At 54.6% G+C, this 27,120-nt stretch overlaps 4 long non-coding RNA genes across 5 annotated transcripts; all 4 read left to right on the plus strand.

Moving 5' to 3' along the window:
* The first annotated feature begins 17,377 nt into the window (after positions 1-17,377).
* On the plus strand, positions 17,378-18,694 carry LOC135323600 (uncharacterized). 2 transcript variants are annotated; one of them, XR_010385072.1, is made up of 5 exons: positions 17,378-17,434; positions 17,681-18,096; positions 18,176-18,414; positions 18,499-18,554; positions 18,655-18,694. It is a non-coding gene; the product is annotated as an uncharacterized LOC135323600 (long non-coding RNA). The 2 variants fall into 2 exon arrangements; XR_010385081.1 differs by having other exon boundaries at positions 18,176-18,400.
* Positions 18,695-19,978: 1,284 nt separating this feature from the next.
* On the plus strand, positions 19,979-21,873 carry LOC135323613 (uncharacterized). The gene is made up of 7 exons (XR_010385089.1): positions 19,979-20,028; positions 20,117-20,172; positions 20,265-20,319; positions 20,404-20,459; positions 20,559-20,659; positions 21,566-21,630; positions 21,710-21,873. It is a non-coding gene; the product is annotated as an uncharacterized LOC135323613 (long non-coding RNA).
* A 930-nt stretch (positions 21,874-22,803) lies between these two features.
* LOC135323620 (uncharacterized) lies at positions 22,804-24,426 on the plus strand. Its single transcript, XR_010385094.1, has 4 exons — positions 22,804-23,493; positions 23,585-23,625; positions 23,709-23,753; positions 23,853-24,426. It is a non-coding gene; the product is annotated as an uncharacterized LOC135323620 (long non-coding RNA).
* An 81-nt stretch (positions 24,427-24,507) lies between these two features.
* Positions 24,508-25,844, plus strand: LOC135323621 (uncharacterized). Its single transcript, XR_010385103.1, has 4 exons — positions 24,508-24,911; positions 25,003-25,043; positions 25,127-25,171; positions 25,271-25,844. It is a non-coding gene; the product is annotated as an uncharacterized LOC135323621 (long non-coding RNA).
* Positions 25,845-27,120: the final 1,276 nt, after the last annotated feature.

The raw sequence follows: 27,120 nt of genomic DNA on the forward strand, positions 1-27,120 counted from the left end.
AGCACCCCTCTAGTGCGCTCTGGACCCCTCTTTTCCACAGAATTGGGCCCCCCAGATATCCTTGGGATCTCCAGATCCCTTAGACACCCTCTAGCCTCCTCGCAACCCCTCCAGATTTCTCCCTTCTTCCCCAGAGCCATTTCTTGACAGTGTAGACCCCTTAGCACCCCTCTAGTGCGCTCTGAACCCCTCTTTTCCACAGAATGGGGCCCCCCCAATCTCTTCTGCTCCCCCAGATCCCTTAGACACCCTCTAGTGTGCTCGCAGCCCCTCCAGATTTCTCCCTTCTTCCCCAGAGGCATTTCTTGACAGTGTAGACACCTTAGCACCCCTCTAGTGCGCTCTGGACCCCCCTTTTCCACAGAATGGGCCCCCTAGCTCTCTTCTGCCCCCCAGGCCCCTTAGACATCCTCTAGTCTCCTCGCAACCCCTCCAGATTTCTCCCTTCTTCCCCAGAGCTATTTCTGGACAATGTGGATGCTTTAGCACCCCTCTAATGTGTTCTGGACCCCTCTTTTCCACAGAATTGGGCCCTCCAGATATTTTTGGAACTTCCAGACCCCTTAGATACTCTCTAGTCTCCTCGCAACCCCTCCAGATTTCTCCCTTCTTCCCCAGAGGCATTTCTGGACCATGTAGACGCCTTACCACCCCTGTAGTGCGCTCTGGACCCCTCTTTTCCACAGAATGGGGCCCCGCACCTCTTTTCCGGCCCCTCAAACTCCTTAGACATCCTCTAGTCTCCTCGTAATCCCTCCAGATTTCTCCCTTCTTACCCCAGATATTTCTAGATCATGCAGACACCTTAGCACCCCTCTAGTGCACTCTGGACCCCTCTTTTCCACAGAATGGGCCCCCCAGCTCTCTTCTGGCCCCCCAGACCCCTTAGACACCCTCTAGTCTCCTGGCAACCCCTCCAGATTTCTCCCTTCTTCCCCAGAGGCATTTCTGGAGCATGTAGACGCCTTAGCATCCCTGTAGTGCGCTCTGGACCCCTCTTTGCCACAGAATGGGAACCCCAGCTCTCTTCTGTGCCAGCAGACCCGTTAGACCGTCTCTAGTCCCCTCGCAATCCCTCCAGATTTCACCCTTCTTCCCCAGAGGCATTTCTGGACCATTTAGACACCTTAGCATCCCTGTAGTGCGCTCTGGACCCCTCTTTGCCACAGAATGGGAACCCCAGCTCTCTTCTGGGCCACCAGACCCGTTAGACCGTCTCTAGTCCCCTCGCAACCCCTCCAGATTTCGCCCTTCTTCCCCAGAGGCATTTCTGGAGCATGTAGACCCATCAGCACACCTCTAGTGCACTCTGGACCCCTCTTTGCCACAGAATGCCCCCCCCTCCCCCAGCTCTCTTGTGGGCCTCTAGCCCTCTTAGACAGCCTTTATGGTCCTCGCCAGCCCCTCCAGATTTCTCCCTTCTTCCCCAGAGCCATTTCTTGACAGTGTAGACACCTTAGCACCCCTCTAGTGCACTCTGGACCCCTCTTTTCCACAGAATGGGGCCCCCCAGATCTCTTCTGTCTCCCCGGACCCCTTAGACACCCTCTAGTCTCCTGGCAACCCCTCCAGATTGCTCCCTTCTTCCCCAGAGGCATTTCTTGACAGTGTAGATGCTTTAGCACCCCTTTAGTGTGCTCTGGACCCCTCTTTTCCACAGAATGCCCCCCCCAGCTCTCTTCTGGCTCCCCAGGCCCCTTAGACACCCTCTAGTCTCCTCGCAACCCCTCCAGATTGCTCCCTTTTTCCCAGAGCCATTTCTCGACCATTTAGATGCCTTAGCACCCCTCTAGTGCACTCTGGACCCCTCTTTTCCACAGAATGGGGCCCCCCCCGATCTCTTCTGCTCCCCCAGACCCCTTAGACACCCTCTAGGCTGCTCGCATCCCTTCCAGATTTCTCCTTTCTTCCCCAGAGGCATTTCTGGATAGTGTAGACACCTTAGCACCCCTCTAGTGCACTCTGGACCCCTCTTTTCTGCAGAATTGGGCTCCCCCCAGGTCTTTTCTGTCCCCCCAGACCCCTTAGACACCCTCTAGGCTGCTCGCATCCCTTCCAGATTTCTCCTTTCTTCCCCAGAGGCATTTCTGGATAGTGTAGACACCTTAGCACCCCTCCAGTGCACTCTGGACCCCTCTTTTCTGCAGAATTGGGCTCCCCCCAGGTCTTTTCTGTCCCCCCCGACTTCTTAGACGCCCTCTAGTGTGCTCGCAACTCCTCCAGATTTCTCCCTTCTTCCCCAGAGCCATTTCAGGACCATGTAGACACCTTAGCACCCCTCTAGTGCGCTCTGGATCCCTCTTTTCCACAGAATGGGGCCCCACAGCCCTCTTCTGGCCCCCCAGGCCCCTTGGACACCCTCTAGTCTCCTGGCAACCCCTCCAGATTTCTCCCTTTTTCCCCAGAGGCATTTCTTGAGTGTGTAGACGCCTTAGCAGCCCTCTAGTGTGCTCTGGACCACTCTTTTCCACAGAATGGGCCCCGACAGCTCTCTTCTGGCACCCCAGACGCCTTGGACACCCTCTAGTGTGCTCACAACCCTTCCAGATTTCTCCCTTCTTTCCCAGAGGCATTTCTTGACAGTGTAGATGACTTAGCGCCCCTCTACTGCACTTTGGAGCCTTCTTTTCCACAGAATGGGGCCCCCCAGCTCTCTTGTGTCCCCCAGGCCCCTTAGACACCCTCTAATGTGCTAGAAGCTCCTCCAGACTGCTCCCTTCTTCGCCAGAGGCATTTCTTGACAGTGTAGACGCCGTAGCACCCCTCTAGTGCACTCTAGACCCCTCTTTGCCACAGAATTCGGCCCCCCAGCTGTCTGCTGGCCCCCCAGATGCTTTAGACACCCTCTAGTCTCCTCGCCACCCTTCCAGATTTCTCCCTTCTTCCCCGGAGGCATTTCTGGACCATGTAGACATCTTGGCACCCCTCTAGTGCATTCTGGAGCCCTCTTTTCCACAGAATGGGCCCCCCAGCTCTCTTCTGGCTCCCCAGGCCCCTTAGACGCCCTCCAGTCTCCTCGCAACCCCTCCAGATTTCTCCCTTCTTCCCCAGAGGCATTTCTTGACAGTGTAGATGCCTTAGCACCCTTCTTCTGCACTCTGGACCCCTCTTTTCCACAGAATGGGGCCCCCCAGATATCTTCTGCTCCCCCAGACCCATTAGACACCCTCTGGTGTGCTCGCAACTCCTCCAGATTTCTCCCTTCTTCCCCAGAGCCATTTCTTGACAGTGTAGATGCCTTGGCACCCCTCTAGTGCACTGTGGACCCCTCTTTTCCACAGAATGGGGCCCCCAGAGATCTTTGGGACCTCCAGATCCCTTAGACACCCTCTAGTCTCCTGGCAACCCCTCCAGATTTCTCCCTTCTTCCCCAGAGCCATTTCTAGACCATGTAGACACCTTAGCACCCCTCTAGTGCGCTCTGGACCCCTCTTTTCCACAGAATGCCCCCCCCCCGCTCTCTTCTGCCCCCCCAGACCCTTTAGACACGCTCTAATCTCCTCGCAACCCCTCCAGATTGCTCCCTTCTTCCCCAGAGGCATTTCTTGACAGTGTAGATGCCTTAGCACCCCTCTAGTGCGCTCTGGACCCCTCTTTTTCACAGAATTGGGCCCCCCAGATATCCTTGGGATCTCCAGACCCCTTAGACACCCTCTAGCCTCCTCGCAACCCCTCCAGATTTCTCCCTTCTTCCCCAGAGCCATTTCTTGACAGTGTAGACCCCTTAGCACCCCTCTAGTGCGCTCTGGACCTCTCTGTTCCACAGAACTGTGCCCCCCCCGCTCTCTTCTGGCCCCCCAGACCCCTTAGACACCCTCTAGCCTCCTGGCAACCCCTCCAGATTTCTCCCTTCTTGCCCAGAGCCATTTCTTGACAGTGTAGACCCCTTAGCACCGCTCTAGTGCGCTCTGGACCTCTCTGTTCCACAGAATTGTGCCCCCCCAGCTCTCTTCTGGCCCCCCAGACCCCTTAGACACCCTCTAGTTTCCTGGCAACCCCTCCAGATTTCTCCCTTCTTCCGCAGAGGCATTTCTTGACAGTGTAGACGCTTTAGCACCCCCCTAGTGCGCTCTGGACCCCTCTTTTCCACAGAATGGGGCCCCCCAGATCTCTTCTGGGTCCCCAGACCCCTTAGACACCCTCTAGTCTCCTCGCAACCCCTCCAGATTTCTCCCTTCTTCCCCAGAGGCATTTCTTGACAGTGTAGACTCCTTAGCACCCCTCTAGTGTGCTCTGGACCCCTCTTTTCCACAGAATGGGGTCCCCCCAGCTCTCTTCTGGCCCCTCAGACCCCTTAGACCCCCTCTAGTCTCCTCGCAACGTATCCAGATTTCTCCCTTCTTCCCCAGAGGCATTTCTGGACCATGTAGACACCTTAGCACCCCTCTAGTGCACTCTGGACCCCTCTTTTCCACAGAATGGGGCCCCCCAGCTCTCTTCTGGCCCCTCAGACCCCTTAGACACCCTCTAGTCTCCTCGCAACCCCTCCAGATTTCTCCCTTCTTCCCCAGAGGCATTTCTTGACAGTGTAGACACCTTAGCACCGCTCTAGTGTGCGCTGGACCTCTCTGTTCCACAGAATGGGCCCCCCCAGCTCTCTTCTGGCCCCCCAGACCCCTTAGACACCCTCTAGTCTCCTCGCAACCCCTCCAGATTTCTCCCTGCTTTTCCAGAGCCATTTCTTGACAGGGTAGATGCCTAAGCACCCCTCTAGTGGGCGCTGGACCCCTCTGTTCCACAGAATGGGCCCCCCAGCTCTCTTCTGGCCCCCCAGGCCCCTTAGACACCCTCTAGTCTCCTGGCAACCCCTCCAGATTTCTCCCTTCTTCCTCAGAGGCATTTCTTGACAGTGTAGACCCCTTAGCACCCCTCTAGTGCACTCTGGACCGCTCTTTTCCACAGAATTGGGCCATCCAGATATATTTGGGATCTACAGACCCTTTAGACACCCTCTAGTCTCCTCGCAACCCCTCCAGATTTCTCCCTTCTTCCCCAGAGCCATTTCTTGACAGTGTAGATGCCTTAGCACCCCTCTAGTGTGCTCTGGACCCCTCTTATCCACAGAATTGGGCACCCCATATATCTTTGGGATCTCCAGCCCCCTTAAACACCCTCTAGTCTCCTCACAACCCCTCCAGATTTCTCCCTTCTTCCCCAGAGGCATTTCTAGACCACACAGACGCCTTAGCGCCCCTCTAGTGCGCGCTGGACCTCTCTGTTCTACAGAATGGGGCCCCCCAGCGATCTTCTGGGCCCCCAGACCCCTTAGACACTCTCTAGTCTCCTCGAAACCCCTCCAGATTTCTCCCTTCTTCCCCAGAGGCATTTCTGGACTATGTAGATGCCTTAGCACCCCTCTAGTGCACTCTGGACCCCTCTTTTCCACAGAATTGGCCCCCCAGCTCTCTTCGAGCTGCCCAGGCCCCTTAGACACCCTGTAGTCTCATCACAATCCCTCCAGATTTCTTCCTTCTTCCCCAGAGGCATATATGAACCATGTAGATGCCTTAGCACACCTACAGTGCGCCCTGAACCCCTCTTTTCCACAGAATGGGGACCTGCAGCTCTCTTCTGGCCCCCCAGACCCTTTAGACACCCTCTAGTCTCCTCGCAACCCCTCCAGATTTCTCCCTTCTTCCTTAGAGCCATTTCTTGACAGTGTAGACACCTTAGCACCCCTCTAGTGCGCTCTGGACCCCTCTTTTCCACAGAATTGGCCCCCCAGCTCTTTTCTGGTCCCCCAGACCCCTTAGACACCCTCTAGTCTCCTCACAACCCCTCCAGATTTCTCCCTTCGTCCCCAGAGCCATTTCTTGACAGTGTACACGCCTAAGCACTCCTCTAGTGCACTATGGATCCCTCTTTTCCACAGAATTGGCCCCCCAGCTCTCTTCTGGGCCCCCAGACCCCTTAGACTCCCTCTAGTCTCCTCACAACCCCTCCAGATTTCTCCCTTCTTCCCCAGAGACATTTCTTGACAGCGTAGACGCCTCAGCACCCCTCTAGTGCACTCTGGACCCCTCTTTTCCACAGAATAGGGCCCCCCAGCTCTCTTCTGGTCCCCCAGACCCCTTAGACACCCTCTAGTCTCCTCACAACCCCTCCAGATTTCTCCCTTCTTGCCCAGAGCCATTTCTTCACAGTGTAGACCACTTGCCACCTCTCTAGTGCCTTCTGGACCCCTCCTTTCCACAGAATGGGGCCCCCCAGATGTCTTTGGGCCCCTCAGACTCATTAGACACTCTCTAGTCTCCTGGCAACCCCTCCAGATTTCTCCCTTCTTCCCCAGAGGCATTTCTTGACCGTGTAGACAGCTTAGCACCCCTCTAGTGCACTCTGGACCCCTCTTTACCACAGAAGGGGCACCCCCAGCTCTCTTTTGGCCCCCCAGACCCCTTAGACACCTTGCAGTCTCCTCACAACTCCTCCAGATTTCTCCCTTCTTCCCCAGAGGCATTTCTTGACCGTGTAGACACCTTAGAACCCCTCTAGTGTGCTCTGGACCCCTCTTTTGAACACAATTGTGCTCCCCAGATATCTTTGGGACCTCCACACACCTTAGACCCCCTCTAGTCTACCCGCAACCCCTCCAGATTGCTCCCTTCTTCCCCAGAGGCATTTCTAGACAATGCACACAACTTAGCACCCCTCTAGTGCACTCTGGAGCCCTCTTTTCCACAGAATTGGGCCCCAGATCTCTTCTGGGCCCCCAGCCCCCTTAGACTCCCTCTAGTCTCCTCGCAACCCCTCCAGATTTCTCCCTTCTTCCCCAGAGGCATTTGTGGACCATGTAGACGCCTTAGCACCCCTCTAGTTCGCTCTGGACCCCTCTTTTCCACATAATTGGGCCCCCCAGATTTCTTTGGGGCCTCCAGACGCTTTAGACACCCTCTAGTCTCTTCATAACCCCTCCAGATTGCTCCCTTCTTCCCCAGAGCCATTTCTGGACCATGTAGACACCTTAGCACCCTTCTAGTGCACTCTGGATCCCTGTTTTCCACAGAATGCCCCCCTCAGCTCTCTTCTGGCCCCCCAGCCCCCTTAGACAGCCTCTAGTCTCCTGGCAACCCCTCCAGATTTCTCCCTTCTTCCCCAGAGGCATTTCTTGACAGTGTAGACACCTTAGCACCGCTCTGGTGTGCGCTGGACCTCTCTGTTCCACAGAATGGGCCCCCCCAGGTCTCTTCTGGCCCCCCAGACCCCTTAGACACCCTCTCGTCTCCTCGCAACCCCTCCAGATTTCTCCCTGCTTTTCCAGAGCCATTTCTTGACAGTGTAGATGCCTTAGCACCCCTCTAGTGTGCTCTGGACCCCTCTTATCCACAGAATTGGGCACCCCATATATCTTCGGGATCTCCAGCCCCCTTAAACACCCTCTAATCTCCTCACAACCCCTCCAGATTTCTCCCTTCTTCTCCAGAGGCATTTCTAGACCACACAGACGCCTTAGCGCCCCTCTAGTGCGCGCTGGACCTCTCTGTTCTACAGAATGGGGCCCCCCAGCGATCTTCTGGGCCCCCAGACCCCTTAGACACCCTCTAGTCTCCTCGCAACCCCTCCAGATTTCTCCCTTCTTTCCCAGAGGCATTTCTGGACTATGTAGACGCCTTAGCACCCCTCTAGTGCACTCTGGACCCCTCTTTTCCACAGAATTGGCCCCCCAGCTCTCTTCGAGCTGCCCAGGCCCCTTAGACACGCTGTAGTCTCATCACAATCCCTACAGATTTCTCCCTTCTTCCCCAGAGGCATATATGAACCATGTAGATGCCTTAGCACACCTACAGTGCGCCCTGGACCCCTCTTTTCCACAGAATGGGGACCTGCAGCTCTCTTCTGGCCCCCCAGACCCTTTAGACACCCTCTAGTCTCCTCGCAACCCCTCCAGATTTCTCCCTTCTTCCTTAGAGCCATTTCTTGACAGTGTAGACACCTTAGCACCCCTCTAGTGCGCTCTGGACCCCTCTTTTCCACAGAATTGGCCCCCCAGCTCTTTTCTGGGCCCCCAGACCCCTTAGACTCCCTCTAGTCTCCTCACAACCCCTCCAGATTTCTCCCTTCGTCCCCAGAGACATTTCTTGACAGTGTAGACGCCTGAGCACCCCTCTAGTGCACTCTGGACCCCTCTTTTCCACAGAATAGGGCCCCCCAGCTCTCTTCTGGTCCCCCAGACCCATTAGACACCCTCTAGTCTCCTTGCAACCCCTCCAGATTTCTCCCTTCTTCCCCAGAGGCATTTCTAGACCATGTAGACCTGTTAGAACTCCTCTAGTGCGCTCTGGACCCCTCTTTTCCATACAGTTGTGCCCCCCAGATATCTTTGGGACCTCCACACCCCTTAGACACCCTCTAGTCTCCTCGCAACTCCTCCAGATTTCTCCCTTCTTCCCAGAGGCATTTCTGAACCATGTAGATGCCTTAGCACCGCTCTAGTGTGCTCTGGACCCCTCTTATCCACAGAATTGGGCACCCCAGCTCTCTTCTGGGCCCCCAGACCCCTTAGACACTCTCTAGTCTCCTCGCAACCCCTCCAGATTTCTCCCTTCTTCCCCAGAGGCATTTCTTGACAGTGTAGATGCCTTAGCACCCCTCTAGTGTGCTCTGGACTCCTCTTTTCCACAGAATGGGCCCCCCAGCTCTCTTCTGGCCCCCATGCCCCTTAGACACCTTCTAGTCTCCTTGCAGTTCCTCCAGATTTCTCCCTTCTTCCCCAGAGACATTTCTGAACCATGTAGATGCCTTAGCACCGCTCTAGTGCACTCTGGACCCCTCTTTTCCCCAGAATGCCCCCCCCCAGCTATCTTCGGGCCCCCCAGGCCCCTTAGACACCCTCTAGTCTCCTCGCAACCCCTCCAGATTTCTGCCTTCTTCCCCAGAGGCATTTCTTGACAGTGTAGACACCTTAGCACCCCTCTAGTGCGCTCTGGACCCCTCTTTTCCACAGAATAGGGCCCCCCAGCTCTCTTCTGGCCCCCCAGACCCCTTAGACACCCTCTAGTCTCCTGGCAACCCCTCCAGATTTCTCCCTTCTTCCTCAGAGGCATTTCTGGACAGTGTAGACCACTTACCACCCCTCTAGTACACTCTGGACCACTTTTTTCCACAGAATGGGGACCCCAGCTGTCTTCGGGCCCCCCAGACGCCTTAGACACCCTCTAGTCTCCTCGCAACCCCTCCAGATTTTTCCCTTCTTGCTCAGAGCCATTTCTTGACAGTATAGATGCCATAGCACCCCTCTACTGCGCTCTAGACCCCTCTTTTGTACACAGTTGTGCCCCCTAGATATCTTTGGGACCTCCAGACCTCTTAGACACTCTCTAGTGTCCTCGCAACTCCTCCAGATTGCTCCCGTCTTCCCCAGAGCCATTTCTGGACAGTGTAGACACCTTAGCACCCCTCTAGTGAGCTCTGGACCCCTCTTTTCCACAGAATGGGGCCCCCCAGCTCTCTTCTGGCCCCCCAGACCCCGTAGACACCCTCTAGTCTCCTGGCAACTCCTCCAGATTTCTCCCTTCTTCCCCAGAGGCATTTCTTGACAGTGTAGATGCCTTAGCACCCCTCTAGTGTGCTCTGGACTCCTCTTTTCCTCAGAATTGGGCCCCCCAGTTCTCATCTGGCCCCCCAGACCCCTTAGACACCTTCTAGTCTCCTCGCAACCCCTCCAGATTTCTCCCTTCTTCCCCAGAGCCATTTCTAGACCATGCACACACCTTAGCACCCGTCTATTGTGCTCTGGACCCCTCTTTTCCACATAATGGGGCCTCCCAGATATCTTTGGGACCTCCAGCCCCCTTACACTCCTTCTAGTCTCCTGGCAACCCCTCCAGATTTCTCCCTTCTTCCCCAGAGGCATTTCTGGACCATGTAGACGCCTTAGCACCCCTCTAGTGTCCTCTGGACCCCTCTTTATCACAGAATTGGGCCCTCCAGATTTCTTTGGGACCTCCAGACTCCTTAGACTCCCTCTAGTCTCCTCGCAACCCCTCCAGATTGCTCCCTTCGTCCCCAGAGGCAGTTCTTGACAGTGTAGATGCCTTAGCACCCCTCCAGTGCGCTCTGGAGCCCTCTTTATCACAGAATTGGGCCCCCCAGCTCTCTTCTGGGCCCCCAGACCCCTTAGACACTCTCTAGTCTCCTCACAACCCCTCCAGATTTCTCCCTTCTTCCCCAGAGGCATTTCTTGACAGTGTAGATGCCTTAGCACCCCTCTAGTGTGCTCTGGACTCCTCTTTTCCACAGAATGGGCCCCCCCAGCTCTCTTCTGCCCCCCATGCCCCTTAGACACCCTCTAGTCTCCTTGCAGTCCCTCCAGATTTCTCCCTTCTTCCCCAGAGGCATTTCTGAACCATGTAGATGCCTTAGCACCGCTCTAGTGCACTCTGGACCCCTCTTTTCCCCAGAATGCCCCCCCCAGCTATCTTCTGGCCCCTAGAGCCCTTAGACACCCTCTAGTCTCCTCACAACCCCTCCAGATTTCTCCCTTCTTCCTCAGAGGCATTTCTGGACAGTGTAGACCACTTACCACCCCTCTAGTACACTCTGGACCATTTTTTTCCACAGAATGGGGACCCCAGCTGTCTTCGGGCCCCCCAGGCCCCTTAGACACCCTCTAGTCTCCTCGCAACCCCTCCAGATTTCTCCCTTCTTGCTCAGAGCCATTTCTTGACAGTATAGATGCCATAGCACCCCTCTACTGCGCTCTAGACCCCTCTTTTCTACACAGTTGTGCCCCCCAGATATCTGTGGGACCTCCAGACCCCTTAGACACTCTCTAGTGTCCTCGCAACTCCTCCAGATTGTTCCCGTCTTCCCCAGAGCCATTTCTGGACAGTGTAGACACCTTAGCACCCCTCTAGTGCACTCTGGACCCCTCTTTTCCACAGAATGGGGCCCCCCAGCTCTCTTCTGGCCCCCCAGACCCCGTAGACACCCTCTAGTCTCCTGGCAACCCCTCCAGATTTCTCCCTTCTTCCTCAGAGCCATTTCTTGATAGTGTAGATGCCTTAGCACCCCTCTAGTGCACTCTGGACCCCTCTTTTCCACAGAATGGGGCCCCCCAGATATCTTTGGGACCTCCAGCCCCCTTAGACACCCTCTAGTCTCCTGGCAACCCCTCCAGATTTCTCCCTTCTTCGCCAGAGGCATTTCTTGGCAGTGTAGACGCTTTAACACCCCTCTAGTGTTCTCTGTACTCCTTTTTTTCACAGAATTGGGACCCCCGCATATCTTCTCGGCCTGTACCCCATTGGACAACCTCTAGTCTTCTCGCAACCCCTCCATATTTCTCCCTTCTTCCCCAGAGGCATTTCTGGACAGTGTAGATGCCTTAGCACCCTTCTAGTGCCCTCCGGAGCCCTCTTTTCCACAGAATGGGCCCCCTAGCTCTGGTCAGGCGCCCCAGGCCCCTTAGACACCTTCTAGTCTCCTCGCAACCCCTCCAGATTTCTCCCTTCTTCCCCAGAGGCATTTCTAGACCATGTAGACCTGTTAAAACACCTCTAGTGCACTCAGGACCCCTCTTTTCTATACAGTTGTGTCCCCCAGATATCTTTGGGACCTCCAGACCCCTTAGACCCCTTCTAGTCTACTAGCAACCCCTCCAGATTTCTCCCTTCTTCCCCAGAGGCATTTCTTGACAGTGTACACGCCTAAGCACCCCTCTAGTGCACTTTGGATCCCTCTTTTCCACAGAATTCGGACCCCCAGCTGTCTTCGGGCCCCCCAGACCCCTTAGACACCCTCTAGTCTCCTCGCAACCCCTCCAGATTTCTGTCTTCTTGCTCAGAGCCATTTCTTGACAGTGTAGATGCCATAGCATCCCTCTAGTTCGCTCTGGACCCCTCTTTTCTACACAGTTGTGCCCCCCAGATATCCTTGGGATCTCCAGCCCCCTTAGACATTCTCTAGTCTCCTGGCAACCCCTCCAGATTTCTCCCTGCTTCTCCAGAGGCATTTCTGAACCATGTAGACGCCTTAGCACCCCTCTAGTGCACTATGGACCCCTCTTTTCCACATAATTGGGCCCCCCAGCTCTCTTCTGGGCCCCCAGACCCCTGAGACACCCTCTAGTCTCCTGGCAACCCCTCCAGATTTCTCCCTTCTTCCTCAGAGGCATTTCTGGACAGTGTAGACCACTTACCACCCCTCTAGTACACTCTGGACCACTTTTTTCCACAGAATGGGGACCCCAGCTGTCTTCGGGCCCCCCAGACGCCTTAGACACCCTCTAGTCTCCTCGCAACCCCTCCAGATTTTTCCCTTCTTGCTCAGAGCCATTTCTTGACAGTATAGATGCCAAAGCACCCCTCTACTGCGCTCTAGACCCCTCTTTTCTACACAGTTGTGCCCCCTAGATATCTTTGGGACCTCCAGACCCCTTAGACACTCTCTAGTGTCCTCGCAACTCCTCCAGATTGCTCCCGTCTTCCCCAGAGCCATTTCTGGACAGTGTAGACACCTTAGCACCCCTCTAGTGCACTCTGGACCCCTCTTTTCCACAGAATGGGGCCCCCCAGCTCTCTTCTGGCCCCCCAGACCCCGTAGACACCCTCTAGTCTCCTGGCAACCCCTCCAGATTTCTCCCTTCTTCCCCAGAGGCATTTCTTGACATTGTAGACACCTTAGCACTACTCTAGTGTGCGCTGGAGCTCTCTGTTCCACAGAATGGGCCCCCCCAGCTCTCTTCTGGCCCCCCAGACCCCTTAGACACCCTCTAGTCTCCTCACAACCCCTCCAGATTTCTCCCTGCTTCTCCAGAGCCATTTCTTGACAGGGTAGATGCCTTAGCACCCCTCTAGTGTGCTCTGGAGCCCTCTGTTACAGAGAATTGGGCCCCCCAGCGCTCTTCTGGGCCCCCAGACCCCTTAGACACCCTCTAGTCTCCTCACGACCCCTCCAGATTTCTCCTTGCTTCTCCAGAGCCATTTCTTGACAGGGTAGATGCCTTAGCACCCCTCTAGTGTGCTCTGGAGCCCTCTGCTCCACAGAATAGGGCCCCCCAGCTCTCTTCTGGCCCCCCAGACCCCTTAGACACCCTCTAGTCTCCTCACGACCCCTCCAGATTTCTCCCTTCTTGCTCAGAGCCATTTCTTGACAGTGTAGATGCCATAGCACCCCTCTAGTGCTCTCTGGACCCCTCTTTTCTACACAGTTGTGCCCCCCAGATATCTTTGGGACCTCCAGACCCCTTAGACATCCTCTAGTCTCCTTGCAACCCCTCCAGATTTCTCCCTTCTTCCGCAGAGGCATTTTAGACCATGCACACACCTTAGCACCCCTCTAATGTGTTCTGGACCCCTCTTTTCCACATAATTGTGCCCCCCAGATATCTTTGGGACCTCCAGACCCCTTAGACACTCTCTAGTGTCCTCGCAACCTCTCCAGATTGCTCCCGTCTTCCCCAGAGCCATTTCTGGATAGTGTAGACACCTTAGCACCCCTCTAGTGCACTCCGCACCCCTCTTTTCCACAGAATGGGGCCCCCCAGCTCTCTTCTGGCCCCCCAGACCCCTTAGACACCCTCTAGTCTCCTGGCAACCCCTCCAGATTTCTCCCTTCTTCTTCAGAGCCATTTCTTGACAGTGTAGATGCCTTAGCACCCCTCTAGTGCACTCTGGACACCTCTTTTCCACAGAATTAGGCCCCCCAGCTCTCTTTTGGCCCCCCAGGCCCCTTAGCCACCCTCTAGTCTCCTTGCAACCCCTCCAGATTTCTCCCTTCTTTCCCAGAGCCATTTCTTGACAGTGTAGACGCCTTAACACCCCTCTAGTGTGCTCTGGACTCCTCTTTTCCACAGAATTAGGCCCCCCAGCTGTCTTCTGGTTCCCCAGTCTCCTTAGACTCCCTCTAGTCTCCTCGCAACCCCTCCAGATTTCTCTCTTCTTCCCCAGAGGCATTTCTAGACCATGTAGACGCCTTAGCACCCCTCTAGTGCGCTCTGGACCCCTCTTTTCTATACAGTTGTGCCCCCCAGATATCTTTGGGACCTCCAGACCCCTTAGACCCCCTCTAGTCTCCTCTCAACCCTCCAGATTTCTCTCTTCTTCCCCAGAGCCATTTCTTGACAGGGTAGATGCCTTAGCACCCCTCTAGTGCACTCTGGACCCCTCTGTTAAACACAATTGGGCCCCCCAGCTGTCTTCTGGTTCCCCAGTCTCCTTAGACTCCCTCTAGTCTCCTCGCAACCCCTCCAGATTTCTCTCTTCTTCCCCAGAGGCATTTCTTGACAGTGTAGATGCCTTAGCACCCCTCTAGTGCGCTCTGGACCCCTCTTTTCTATACAGTTGTGCCCCCCAGATATCTTTGGGACCTCCAGACCCCTTAGACCCCCTCTAGTCTCCTCTCAACCCTCCAGATTTCTCTCTTCTTCCCCAGAGCCATTTCTTGACAGGGTAGATGCCTTAGCACCCCTCTAGTGCACTCTGGACCCCTCTGTTAAACACAATTGGGCCCCCCAGCTGTCTTCTGGTTCCCCAGTCTCCTTAGACTCCCTCTAGTCTCCTCGCAACCCCTCCAGATTTCTCTCTTCTTCCCCAGAGGCATTTCTTGACAGTGTAGATGCCTTAGCACCCCTCTAGTGCGCTCTGGACCCCTCTTTTCTACACAGTTGTGACCCCCAGATATCTTTGGGACCTCCACACCCCTTAGACATCCTCTAGTCTCCTCGCAACCCCTCCAGATTTCTCCCTTCTTCCCCAGAGGCATTTCTTGACAGTGTACACGCCTAAGCACCCCTCTAGTGCACTTTGGACCCCTCTTTTCCACAGAATCGGGCCCCTAGCTCTCTTGTGTCCCCCAGACCCCTTAGACACCTTCTAGTCTCCTTGCAACCCCTCCAGATTTCTCCCTTTTTCCCCAGAGGCATTTCTGGACCATGTAGACTCCTTAGCACTCATCTAGTGCGCTCTGGAGTCCTCTTTTCCACAGAATAGGGCCCCCCAGCTCTCTTGTGGACCCCCAGAGCCCTTAGACTCCCTCTAGTCTTCTGGCAACCCCTCCAGATTTTTCCCTTCTTCCCCAGAGGCATTTCTTGACAGTGTAGACACCTTAGCACCGCTCTAGTGTGAGCTGGACCTCTCTGTTCCACAGAATGGCCCCCCCCAGCTCTCTTCTGACCCCCCAGACCCCTTAGACACCCTCTAGTCTCCTGGCAACTCCTCCAGATTTCTCCCTGCTTCTCCAGAGCCATTTCTTGACAGGGTAGATGCTTTAGCTCCCCTCTAGTGCGCTCTGGAGCCCTCTGTTACAGAGAATTGGGCCCCCCAGCTATCTTCTGGGCCCCCAGACCCCTTAGACACCCTCTAGTCTCCTCGCAACCCCTCCAGATTTCTCCCTTCTTCCCCAGAGGCATTTATGGACCATGTAGATGCCTTAGCACCCCTCTAGTGCACTCTGGATCCCTCTTTTCCACAGAATGCGGCCCTCCACCTCTCTTCTGGTCCCGCAGCCCCCTTAGACACCCTCTAGTCTACTCGCAACCCCTCCAGATTTCTCCCTTCTTGTCCAGAGGCATTTCTTCACAGTGTAGATGCCTTAGCACCCTTCTACTGCGCTCTCAACGACTCTTTTCCACTGAATTGGGCCACCTGGCTGTCTTCGAGCCCTAATCCAATTAACCTTTTTTTTGCCTCAGAGCTCCATTTTGGATATCTAGAGTACTTTAGGACCGTGTTAGAAGCCTCAGAATTCCTGTTGAGCTTTTCTTCATGCTGTGGAGCCCTTTTTTGTTCCCCTACCAGACTTAGCAGCCCTCTGTTCTGCTTTGGCCTCATCTCTTGTGCTTTTATTTTTCCGTGCAGAGCTCTCTTTGTCCTCCAGACCCCTCAGCACCCCTCCAGTCCCCTCAGCAGGCTTGTAAAGGCCTTTGTCATGATCCAAAGCTGTGTTTTGGATCTCCAGTTCCCTTAGGACCCCTATAGTGCACTGAGAACCCACCTGGAGGCCTTTGTTGTGCCCCACAGCCCTGTTTTGGTCATCTGCATAGTATAAGAGCCTTCCTGTCTCCTCAGAGCACCTCCTGAGGTCAGTCACGTTAGCCAGTTTTGGGTTTTTTGCCTTTTAGTCCCCTTAGGAGCCTTCTGGTCTGCTCAGAACCACTCCTGGGGTGTGGTGCTTGTTCTGCACCAGAGCTGTCCTCTGGCTGCACAGCCCCCTTTGGAATTCTCTAGTCTCCTCAGAAGCCCTTCAGATTTCTTCCTTGTTCTCCAGAGTCATTCCTTGGCCATGCGGGCTGCTTAGCACCTCTCTAGTGGCCTCTGGACTACTCTTTTGTCCTTCCTTGTTCCCTAGATCTGTCTTTTGGCTATTTCCTTTAGGAGTTATTTAGTGGTCTCAGAATTCTTCCTGAGCCCTCTCTTATGCCCTAGAGTGCTGTTTTCATTGTTTAGGTGCCTGAGTACCCATGTTTTCTTCTGAACCCCTTTGGAGGCTTTACTTGTTCTCTTCTGCCTTCTTTTAGTTGCTCTCTACTCTGCGTAAGAGATATCTAATCTGCTCTGGATTCTTCTTTAGAGCTTTGTTGTGCTGCATAGACCTCTATTGGTCCTGTAGAGCTCTGAGGAACCCCTTTATTTTACTCTGGACTACTCTGTCAGCCTTTCTTTTGTGCCTGAGCTCTGTTTTGGCCCTTTAGTCCTTGTGTGACCGCTGTCATCCATTCATAACTGCTTCTGGAAGCCTTTGTTGTGCCCCAGAGCCCTGCGTGGGTTCTCCAGCCCTCTTAGCATCCCTCTTCCCTCCTCGTGCGAGTCCTCCACTTAGGCATACAGAGGTAGTATTCCCGTGGGGAACTCTCCATTCCACCCAGTGGCCCCTTTTTCTAAGCACTCTAGGTACTATACAGGAAATACCCCTGTTTGGAAGTACTCACATTACAGAAGCAGCGTTGTTCCGGGGGGTTATTTAGATATCTTGGTTTGCCCTAGAGGAAATGCTGTCTTCCTACAACAGCTGTATTCAATACAGGTGTGAAGCAATTAGAGCAGTGTGGTGTAGCGTTCCCTTTATAGGTTATGTGGAATCTTGTAGTTTTCTTTCTAAGCCTAAGCAGAACTGATTTCTAGTTTTCAGTGTAAAGGCTAGTGCTAGTTAGGGTAAAAGAATTTAATAACAGACCTCCTGGTATTATGGATACAGTATATGAAGTCTTAGTAACAAAGAAGCTGGTCCATTTTATCCAAGAGGTCTGTTTAGCCTTTCTGTGCTCTGCAGCCTAGCTACAGAGTGGAAGCAAAAGCCTTGCTCTTCCCTAGCCCTCTGTCTTTATGGCTGGCAGTGCTTTGCCCCTCCCCTTCCCAGGGCTTGTGGGTAGGGCAGTGGGCGGGGCTAGGGGTACATAAACCGAGGGCCTGGTGGCAGGGAGTTCATTCTGCGTTTGCTGTCCTTTGGGGTTAGTGGTCTGAACTTGTCTCGGCGAATAGCAGCATTTGCAGAAGCAAAGGTATCCAGGAAGAGTTATTGCTGCATTTGGAGATGCAAAGGCTGTTCCTTAAGATTAGAGCAACGGGATGGCTGAAGGTGGAGCCGTAAGCCTGCCAGAAAAATCGCTTAAAGCAGGCAGTTTCGGTTTTGCGTCGGTGTCTCGGCGCGGGGCGTTCAGGGGTGGAAGAGGGCTTCCGCGTCTGCAGTCGTATCTTTTGTTAACCATCAGTATTGTTTTGTTGCGTTTCTGTGTTTATTGCGGAAGGGATGCAGCTTCATCGCTCGGCTCTTTGAAGATGATGACACTCGAAGAATTGTTTGTCCCTCAGCTGGATTGCAGAGAAAAGGACAGAACAGGGGTCCCCGGAAAACATTTCCATCTACGTTTCTGCTCTACGTAGTGCTTGTGTGCCTTATGTCCAGTAATGTGGATGCATGTGAGATATCGTTCTCGTCAGCTACTGTGGTTTCCGGCTTGCTTGCCGGATGTTCTGCTGCTCCTCAGAAATATTGTCAGCTCTGTTCCAAGAGGAAGTGAGTAAGTTTTTTTTGTAGTATGCAGAGTTATGGAAGAGTCTAGACTTTATGTGAAGAGTGTGAAGAGCCAAGTGAGCATTCTTCCTGCCTGGAAGTGCAGTATGATGAGAAAGGAAGTCACATCTTTGGAAACTAAGTGCAGCTGTGAGTAAGTCCATGTGTCTGAAGGGGTCAAAAAGCAACCTGCTGCAAGCTAACGAATTCACCTCTTTTCTTGTCCAAGCCTCAGTGCTGAGAGAGGAAAAAAAACTGCTGGCCTTCTCGGGACCGGCAGGAAGCAGTTTGCAGTCTCGCCCGGCAGCTCTTTTCTTTCATCTGTGCCTGCGAACCCACTGCCATCTGCTCTTTTGTGGCTCTGCTTCTGACTCCTACCGTGGCTTCTGGGGCTGTCCGCTTTGCTTTTTCAGATACCTTGCGGGCCTTTTCCAGGCATGCCTGAGGATTTGAGGTGAGGTAGAATGGGTGAGTGTAATGGCGTGTCAGTTGTTTTACGGCTAGTCCGCAGTGCCTAGGAGAAGAGTAATTTTGTTGTTTTGTTTTTTGCAGGTGTCATGGGATTACTTTCAGTCAGGATGTGGGAGTATCGCTTTGGCGCGGTGCAGGTGAATGGAGCGACAACGGCGGTTTGGAGAGGCACGCTCTTGCAGATGAGCATGGAGGTGCCCGGCATGGGGTGTGACTGCTTGCGCTCTGGTTTGGCAGGTGATGAAGGTGAGCAAAGGAAGATTAGAGAGGATGTGGCTGCCATTGAGTGATGCCTCTTAAGGATCAAAAGTGACTTGACCGCCCCCCCCGCCCCCAGCCCTGGAAAAGCTAAGGTGAGGGGCAAAGGGTGTTGGGGTTGTCTTCATTCTGTGCATGCGTGCTGATATTCAGTGTAGTAGGGAGGGCTGCTCTGGATGAGTGGTGTGTGAGGCAGAGGTGGTGGGGTGCCCATGGCAGAAAGTGAGGGTGTGGTACGTAGGGCAGCTCCAGCCTGTGTCTGTGTTGTGTAGTCTATGTGGTGTGTGTTATAGCTGTGCTATCTTTTGCTCAGGTCTTGATGTTGCTCTTGCTCTTTGTGCTCAAGGAGCACAGCCCACGCTCCACAGCACCATCGCGGCAGGCATCCGCCGTCTTTTGCCTGGCCTCAGTCATCGGCATCGCTCCAGCGGATCGCGTCTCGTCCTGTGCGGGCAGCCGAAAGGGGCGGTCCGTCGCTCCGGCTTTGCATTGTGACCATTTGCGGCCGCTCATCTTCGGGGCCATTGTCGAGGCCTTTTTGCCTGCCCCTCTTCTGTTTCTGCTCTTGTTTTTCATCTTCTTGGCATGCTTTCAGGGTTCTTCCCTGTATCGCCGCAGCCTCGGGTCTTCCCGGCCGGGTGCTTCGGCATCGGTCGTCCCAGCTTTGCGGGCCGCTTTCCATCCCGGGCAGTGGCGTTTGACTCTTTTCTGGGCTCATCCGGAGCAGCAGAGCTGCACGGTCATGGCATCGTAGGGCTTTCTGGCTGGTAGCATCTTATGCGTGGGAATAGTTCTTTTTGCGTACGGCTTTCCTGCATGTTTGTGTCTGATGCTTGTACCTATGTGTGTTTGTTTTGTGTCTAATGCTTGTCTGTGTGGGGGGGGCTGGAGCTGCTTTGCCTGCGGTTATTAGCAATGGTAGCGTATGGAGTGTGGCAGTGATGGCCCGGAATGGTGATCGGTCAGTGTCTGTGTGCTCCAGTTTATGTTGCTTTTTGCAGATGCAGAGCAGTGTTCCAAGTGGGTGCAAGGGAGCTGGAAGGAAGGGGCATGCCCCAAGAAGGTGAGCTAGAGATTTGGTTTTGGAAGGAGAGTGTTGCGGTCAGTGGGTTGCCCGGTTAATTTTTGCTTTGTGCTTGTAGGTGTGGAGCCTTGGGGGGAGCAGGTCGCTCACATCCAGGAGGAGCTGGGCGAGGTGAGCATCAGTCTGGGTGAGGACGTAGAGCCCGGCGTAGGGCCGTCATCTCATCGGCGTCGTCCCCATCGCCCGGCGCCGTTCCTGTTTTACAGGTGTGTGGCAGACCTCGGCGTGGGGAGCCGTAGCCCGGCAGTTGGGATGGGAGAGCGGAGCAGGTAAAGGTGTTGTAGCGAGGTAATGTTGTGCATGGGGTGTGGTTTTTTGGCATGACCTCAAGGTGTGGTCTTCTCGCTGGTTTTGCAGGCATTGCAGGAAGTTTTGGAGAGGAGAAGCTGAGCGGCAACGAGGAGCCTGAGCAGGTGAGAAGGGAAGCTTGTCTGCCTGAGTTTTATTATGCGGTAGGGTGCTGCTGGGCTGCCTCTCGGTGATGTGTTTTGCTCTGCTTTTTCAGGTACGGTGCGGGCCTTTCCCAGGCGAGGCTGAGGATTTGAGGTGAAGTGGAATGGGTGCGTATAATGGTGTGGCAGTAGTTGTAGGGCTAGTCCACACTGCCTAGCAGAAGAGTAGTTTTGTTGTTTTGCGTTTTCCAGATGCCACGGGCAGCGTCACAGCCACAATGCTGGAGCGTGGCTTTGGCACAGTACAGGTGAGTGCGATGACAATGGTGGTTTGGAGGAGGGTGCTCTCGCAGATGTGGCTGGAGCTGACCGTCAAGGGGGTCACTGCTTGTGCTCTGGTTTGGCAGGTGATAAAGGCAACTGTGGTGACTGAAGGGAGATCAGCGCGGATGCGGCTGCCATTGAGGATGGCTCTTGAGGAGCGATGGTGATGGCCAGCATTTGAACAGTTAAGTTGAGGGGCAAAGGGTATCAGGGGTGTCTTAACTCTGTGTGTGTGTGTGTGTGTGTGTGCACGCTGATGTTCAGTGTAGAGCAGAGGGCTGTTCTGGATGAGTGGGGTATGTGTGAGGCAGAGGTGCTGAGGTGCGCATGGCAGAAAGTGAGGGTGCGGTAGGCGGGGCAGCTCCAGCCTGTGTCTGTGTTGTTGTGTAGTCTATGTGGTGTGTGTTGTAGCTGTGCTATCTTTTGCTCAGGTCTTGATGTCGCCCTTGCTCTTTGTGCTCAAGGAGCATGGCCTACACTGTGGAGCGCTAGCATTGTAGGCCTCTGTCATGTTTTGCTGGCTTGACTCATCAGTATCGCACCCACGGACGGTGTCTCGTCACGTGCAGGCAGCCGAAGGGGGCGGTCCGTGCCTCCGGCTTTGCATCGTGCCCATCGATCTTTGCGGCCACGGTCGAGGCCTCGTCGGCCGCTCTTGTTCCGAGGCCGCTCTTGTTTTGCGTCTCACCGGTGCCCTTTCAGGGTTTTCTTCCCTGCGTCATCACGGCCTCAGGTCTTCCTCGCTGGCCTCTTCCGCATGGCTGTTCCTCGCTTTGCCGGCCGCTTTCCATCCCGGGCGTTGACATCTTAGTCTTTTCTGGGCTCGTCCAGAGCATCAGAGCCGCAGGGCTGTGGTGTCATCAGATACCATGTGGAACGCATTGGAATAGTTCTTTTTGCATAAGGCTTTCCTTCATGTTTGTGTCTAATGTTTTTTTTTTTTTGGTCTGTCTGTGTGTGTTTGGAGCTGCCTTGCTTGTGGGTGTTAGGAATGGTGGTGTGCGGAGTGTGTCAGTGATGGACTGGAATGGTGATTTGTCAATGTCTGTGTGCTCCACTTTATGTTGTTTTGTTTTGTTGTTTTTTGCAGATGCTGAGCAGTGTTCTGAGTGGGCCCAAGGGAGCTGGAGGAAGAAAGGGGCATGCCCCAAGAAGGTGAGCTAGAGATTTGGTGTTGGAAGGAGAGTGTTGCAGTCAGTGGGTTGCGCGGTTAATTTTTGCTTTGTGCTTGTAGGCGTGGAGCCTTGCGGGGAGCAGGTCGCTCACATCCAGGAGGAGCAGGGTGAGGTGAGCATCAGTCCGGGAGTGGACATAGAGCCCGGCGTAGGGCCATCACCTCGTCGGCGCTGTCCCCGTCGCCCAGCGCCGTTCCTGTTTTACAGGTGTGTGGCGGACCTCGGTGTGGGGAGCTATAGCCCAGCAGTTGGGATGGGAGAGTGGAGCAGGAAAAGGTGTGGGAGCGAATGCCTGATGTGGATGGGCTGTGGTGTTGCGGGCATCGCCTGAGCACGTGATTTCTCTCTGTGCTTGCAGGTTTTGCGGGAAGTTGTGGAGAGAAGCAGCTGAGTGCTGAGAAGAGCCTGAGCAGGTGAGCGGGGGAGCTTGTTGGGTCTGATTTTATTGTGGGGTGGGTGGTGTTGGGCTGCCTCTTGGTGATGCCTTTTGCTCTGCTTTTTCAGGTCTGCTGTGGGCCTTTCCCAGGCGTGGCTGAGACTTTCAGGTGAGTGGATCGGAGCTGGATGTTGTAGGGCTGGTGAGCGCTGCCTGGCAGAAGAGTCACTTTGTTATTTTGTTTTTTTCCAGGTGCCACGGGCTTCCCCCCGGGCAGGATGTTGGCGTTTGGAGTTGTTGCGGTGCAGGTGAGTGGAGCGCCGATGGCGCTTTGGTGGAGGGTGCCCTTGCAGATGGGGATGGAGCTGACTGGCAAGGGGGTGACTGCTTGTGCTCTGGTTTGGCAGGTGATGAAGGCAAATGTGGTGAGCAAAGGAAGATCAGTGTGGATGCGGCTGCTGCTGAGGATGGCTCTTGAGGACCGGTGACCTACAGCACTGCCACAGTTAAGTTGAGGGGCAAAGGGTGTTGGGGCATCCTCAGTTTCTGTGTATGTGTGTGTGCGTGCTGATGTTCAGTGTAGAGTGGAGGGTTGTTCTGGATGAGTGGTGTGTGTGAGGCAGAGGCAGTGGGGTGTGCATGGCAGAAAGCGAGGGTGGGTGTCAGGCAGGGCAGCTCCAGCCTGTGTCTGTGTTGTTGTGTAGTTTATGTGGTGTGTGTTGTAGCTGTGCTATCTTTTGCTCAGGTCTTGATGTTGCTCTTGCTCTTTGTGCTCAAAGAGCACAGCCTATGCTCTGCAGCGGTAGCGTGGCAGGCATCCATTGTCTTTTGCCTGGCCAGACTCATCAGCGTTGCTCCAATGGACTACATCTTGTTCTGCACAGGCAGCTGAAAGGGGCAGTCTGTCACTGTGACTCTGCATTGTGGCCGTTTGCAGTGTAGTCATAGTCGCGGCCATCGTCGAGGCCTCATCGGCCGCACCTCTTCCGGGGCCGCTCTTGTTTTGCGTCTCGCTGGCGCCCTTTCAGGGTTTCCTTCCCTGCGTCATCATGGCCTCGGGTCTTTCTCGCCGGCCTCCTCTGCGTCAGTCTTCTGAGCTTTGCCGGTGCCTTTCCATCCTGGGCATTGACGTTTGACTCTTTTCTGGGCTCGTCCAGAGCCTAGGCCCTACGATGCCACCACTGTGTGGCTCTTCCTGGCCAGTAGTGTCTTATGTGTGGGAACAGGTTTTTTTTGTGTAGGGCTGTCCTCTGTGTTTGTGTCTGCTGTTTGTTTGTCTGTGTGTTTTTGGGGCTGGAGCTGCCTTGCCTGTGGGTGTTAGCCATGGTGGTGTGTGGAGTGTGTCCGTGATGTACTGGAGTGGTGGTGTTGCGGGCATCGTCTGAGTGTGTGATTTCTCTCTGTGCTTGCAGGTTTTGCGGGAAGTTGTGGAGAGAAGCAGCTGAGTGCTGAGAAGAGCCTGAGCAGGTGAGCGGGGGAGCTTGTTGGGTGTGATTTTATTGTGGTGTGGGTGGTGTTGGGCTGCCTGTCGGTGATGCCTTTTTCTCTGTTTTTTCAGGTCTGCTGTGGGCCTTTCCCAGGCGTGGCTGAGACTTTCAGGTGAGTGGATCGGAGCTGGATGTTGTAGGGCTGGTGAGTGCTGCCTGGCAGAAGAGTCACTTTGTTATTTTGTTTTCTTCCAGGTGCCACGGGCTTCCTCCCCAGGCATTGGAGTTGTTGTGGTGCAGGTGAGTGGAGTGCCGATGGCGCTTTGGTGGAGGGTGCCCTTGCAGATGGGGATGGAGCTGACTGGCAAGAGAGTGACTGCTTGTGCTCTGGTTTTGCAGGTGATGAAGGCAAATGTGGTGAGCAAAGGAAGATCAGTGTGGATGCGGCTGCTGCTGAGGATGGCTCTTGAGGACCGGTGACCTACAGCACTGCCACAGTTAAGTTGAGGGGCAAAGGGTGTTGGGGCATCCTCAGTTTCTGTGTATGTGTGTGTGCGTGCTGATGTTCAGTGTAGAGTGGAGGGTTGTTCTGGATGAGTGGTGTGTGTGAGGCAGAGGCAGTGGGGTGTGCATGGCAGAAAGCGAGGGTGGGTGTCAGGCAGGGCAGCTCCAGCCTGTGTCTGTGTTGTTGTGTAGTCTATGTGGTGTGTGTTGTAGCTGTGCTATCTTTTGCTCAGGTCTTGATGTTGCTCTTGCTCTTTGTGCTCAAGGAGCACAGCCTATGCTCTGCAGCAGTAGTGTGGCAGGCATCCATTGTCTTTTGCCTGGCCAGACTCATCAGCATTGCTCCAATGGACTACGTCTTGTTCTGCATAGGCAGCTGAAAGGGGTGGTCTGTGACTCTGACTGTGCATTGTGGCCGTTTGCGGTCCGTCATAGTCGTGGCCACCGTTGAGGCCTCATCGGCCACACCTCTTCCGGGGCCGCTCTTGTCTTGCGTCTCGCTGGCGCCCTTTCAGGGTTTACTTCCCTGTGTCATCATGGCCTTGGGTCTTTCTCGCCGGCCTCCTCTGCGTCAGTCTTCTGAGCTTTGCCGGTCCCTTTCCATCCTGGGCATTGACGTTTGACTCTTTTCTGGGCTCGTCCAGAGCCTAGGCCCTACGATGCCACCACTGTGTGGCTCTTCCTGGCCAGTAGTGTCTTATGTGTGGGAACAGGTTTTTTTTGTGTAGGGCTGTCCTCTGTGTTTGTGTCTGCTGTTTGTTTGTCTGTGTGTTTTTGGGGCTGGAGCTGCCTTGCCTGTGGGTGTTAGCCATGGTGGTGTGTGGAGTGTGTCCGTGATGTACTGGAGTGGTGGTGTTGCGGGCATCGTCTGAGTGTGTGATTTCTCTCTGTGCTTGCAGGTTTTGCGGGAAGTTGTGGAGAGAAGCAGCTGAGTGCTGAGAAGAGCCTGAGCAGGTGAGCGGGGGAGCTTGTTGGGTGTGATTTTATTGTGGTGTGGGTGGTGTTGGGCTGCCTGTCGGTGATGCCTTTTTCTCTGTTTTTTCAGGTCTGCTGTGGGCCTTTCCCAGGCGTGGCTGAGACTTTCAGGTGAGTGGATCGGAGCTGGATGTTGTAGGGCTGGTGAGTGCTGCCTGGCAGAAGAGTCACTTTGTTATTTTGTTTTCTTCCAGGTGCCACGGGCTTCCTCCCCAGGCATTGGAGTTGTTGTGGTGCAGGTGAGTGGAGTGCCGATGGCGCTTTGGTGGAGGGTGCCCTTGCAGATGGGGATGGAGCTGACTGGCAAGAGAGTGACTGCTTGTGCTCTGGTTTTGCAGGTGATGAAGGCAAATGTGGTGAGCAAAGGAAGATCAGTGTGGATGCGGCTGCTGCTGAGGATGGCTCTTGAGGACCGGTGACCTACAGCACTGCCACAGTTAAGTTGAGGGGCAAAGGGTGTTGGGGCATCCTCAGTTTCTGTGTATGTGTGTGTGCGTGCTGATGTTCAGTGTAGAGTGGAGGGTTGTTCTGGATGAGTGGTGTGTGTGAGGCAGAGGCAGTGGGGTGTGCATGGCAGAAAGCGAGGGTGGGTGTCAGGCAGGGCAGCTCCAGCCTGTGTCTGTGTTGTTGTGTAGTCTATGTGGTGTGTGTTGTAGCTGTGCTATCTTTTGCTCAGGTCTTGATGTTGCTCTTGCTCTTTGTGCTCAAGGAGCACAGCCTATGCTCTGCAGCAGTAGTGTGGCAGGCATCCATTGTCTTTTGCCTGGCCAGACTCATCAGCATTGCTCCAATGGACTACGTCTTGTTCTGCATAGGCAGCTGAAAGGGGTGGTCTGTGACTCTGACTGTGCATTGTGGCCGTTTGCGGTCCGTCATAGTCGTGGCCACCGTTGAGGCCTCATCGGCCACACCTCTTCCGGGGCCGCTCTTGTCTTGCGTCTCGCTGGCGCCCTTTCAGGGTTTACTTCCCTGTGTCATCATGGCCTTGGGTCTTTCTCGCCGGCCTCCTCTGCGTCAGTCTTCTGAGCTTTGCCGGTCCCTTTCCATCCTGGGCATTGACGTTTGACTCTTTTCTGGGCTTGTCCAGAGCCTCGGCCCTACGACGCCATGACCGTGCGGCTCTTTCTGGCCGGCAGTCTTATGTGTGGGAATAGGGTTTTTTTTGTGTAGAGCTGTCCTCTGTGTTTGTGTCTGCTGTTTGTTTGTCTGTGTGTTTTTGGGGCTGGAGCTGCCTTGCCTGTGGGTGTTAGCCATGGTGGTGTGTGGAGTGTGTCCGTGATGTACTGGAGTGGTGGTGTTGCGGGCATCGTCTGAGTGTGTGATTTCTCTCTGTGCTTGCAGGTTTTGCGGGAAGTTGTGGAGAGAAGCAGCTGAGTGCTGAGAAGAGCCTGAGCAGGTGAGTGGGGCAGCCTGTTGGGTGTGATTTTATTGTGGTGTGGGTGGTGTTGGGCTGCCTGTCGGTGATGCCTTTTTCTCTGTTTTTTCAGGTCTGCTGTGGGCCTTTCCCAGGCGTGGCTGAGACTTTCAGGTGAGTGGATTGGAGCTGGATGTTGTAGGGCTGGTGAGCGCTGCCTGGCAGAAGGGTCACTTTGTTATTTTGTTTTTTTCCAGGCGCCACGGGCTTCCCCCCAGGCAGGATGTTGGCGTTTGGAGTTGTTGCGGTGCAGGTGAGTGGAGCGCCGATGGCGCTTTGGTGGAGGGTGCCCTTGCAGATGGGGATGGAGCTGACTGGCAAGGGGGTGACTGCTTGTGCTCTGGTTTGGCAGATGATGAAGGCAAATGTGGTGAGCAAAAGAAGATCAGAGGGTGTGGCTGCTGCAGAGGATGTGTCTGCTGTTGAGGATGCCTCTTGAGGAGCAACAGTGATGCAGAGCACTGCAAAAGCGAAGTGCATGGGCAAAGGGTGTTGCGGGGTGTGTGTGTGTGTGTGGGTGGGTGTGTGTGTGTGTGTGGCAGAGGCAGTGGGGTGTGCATGGCAGAAAGTGAGGGTGGGTGTCAGGCAGGGCAGCTCTAGCCTGTGTCTGTGTTGTTGTGTAGTGTATGTGGTGTGTGTTGTAGCTGTGCTATCTTTTGCTCAGGTCTTGATGTTGCCCTTGCTCTTTGTGCTCAAGGAGCACAGCATATGCTTTGTAGTGCTAGTGCAACAGGCATCTGCTGTCTTTTGTCTGGTCTTGACCGACTCATCTGT

The sequence above is a fragment of the Dromaius novaehollandiae genome, chromosome 1 (genome assembly GCF_036370855.1).
Source record: "Dromaius novaehollandiae isolate bDroNov1 chromosome 1, bDroNov1.hap1, whole genome shotgun sequence".
Classification (NCBI taxonomy): Eukaryota; Metazoa; Chordata; class Aves; order Casuariiformes; family Dromaiidae; genus Dromaius; species Dromaius novaehollandiae.